This window comes from Mastomys coucha, unplaced genomic scaffold (assembly GCF_008632895.1).
Source record: "Mastomys coucha isolate ucsf_1 unplaced genomic scaffold, UCSF_Mcou_1 pScaffold23, whole genome shotgun sequence".
Lineage (NCBI taxonomy): Eukaryota > Metazoa > Chordata > Mammalia > Rodentia > Muridae > Mastomys > Mastomys coucha.
The window spans coordinates 65,453,186-65,454,377 of NW_022196906.1; the positions used below are offsets into that span (position 1 = coordinate 65,453,186).

Below are 1,192 nucleotides of genomic sequence, written 5' to 3' on the forward strand. Positions count from 1 at the left end.
TCTCTCTCTCTCTCTCTCTCTCTCTCTCTCTCTCTCTCTCTCTCTCTTTCTCCTTCTCCCCCCTCTTCTCCCTCCCCCTCTCTCTCAATCAGGGTCATATGTAGCTTAGGCTGGTCTTAAACTCTCTGTGTAGTTGAGGATTGAGGATGATCTGAAATTCCAGATACTCCTGCCCTGACCTCAATAGTGCCAAGATTACAGGAGTGCACCACTACTCTAAATTTATGCAGCACCAGGGATTGAACCCAGGACTTTGTGTGTGTTAAGTAAGCAGTCGACCAACTGACCTACACCTGTAGCCTCCTACTTAGCCTCCTGAGTGCTGGGATTACAGGCATGAGCCACTGCACCCAGCTGGAGCTTAGCATCCAATGCAGCCCCAAACCATTTCTTCTAGAGCTTATGTCAGATCTCTTCTCTGTTATAATCCACAGTTCCTTCCGAATACCGTCTGTTCTTATCCACCCAGGTCTTCACCGTTCTGCTTAGCATTTTCTGTGAGTTTTGTGAATTCTGCGTTTCTGAGGTAGCTTGGTGCTGTAGATGACTGGCTTGGCCGTGTTCTTCTGCCAGGAAAAGCAGGCCCCTCTTTGGAGGGAAGATTCCCACTTTCTAGTTCCCATTTGGCTGTTTCTTTGTGGGACTGAGTCTGCAGATAGTTTGAAGTCTACTGAGCTAAGTCTCTTCTCCTAACAGCCGAGGGGCACTCTGTCCAAAGGAGGAAATCCAGCAGCCAGACTAGACTTTCAGTCTCCTGTCTAACAGGGAAGTGAGACACACCCGGCCAGCTTGCTGCCCTTCCACCCCCACTGAGTGAACCCTGCCCTTTCAGCTTTTACCCAATTTACCTTCATTGGCTTAGCATGCAGACTCTTTGGCACCACGCCCAGGGCAGCTGACTCCGGAGTTCTTGGGAAGCTTTGAGACCTCCATTATCATAGAGTGGCAGGCAGCTCCTTTGCAGTTAAAACCATGAGCCTGGGCCAATGAGATGGCTCACTTACTGCCAAGCCTAATGCCCCCAGTTTAATCTTGGAACTCACAGGGTAGAAGTTGAAAGCTTCTGACTCTTGAAAGTTGTCCTCTAGCAGGGCAGTGGAGGCACACATCTTTAATTCAAGTACTAGGCAGAGGCAGAGGCAGAGGCAGAGGCAGAGGCAGAGGCAGAGGCAGAGGCAGAGGCAGAGGCAGA

General features: G+C 50.3%; 1 protein-coding gene across 2 annotated transcripts in view; it reads right to left on the reverse strand.

Annotated features, from left to right (window-relative positions):
• Lipc (lipase C, hepatic type) overlaps positions 1-1,192 on the reverse strand; it is a 40,998-nt gene that overhangs the window by 35,760 nt on the left and 4,046 nt on the right. The window contains exon 1 of one of the 2 annotated variants that reach the window (XM_031345397.1): positions 849-974. The exons of the other annotated variant lie outside the window; for it this stretch is intronic. The gene's annotated coding sequence lies outside the window, so the exon portion shown is untranslated. Of the gene's footprint in view, positions 1-848; positions 975-1,192 lie in introns of those variants that run through there. 2 annotated transcript variants of the gene reach the window in all.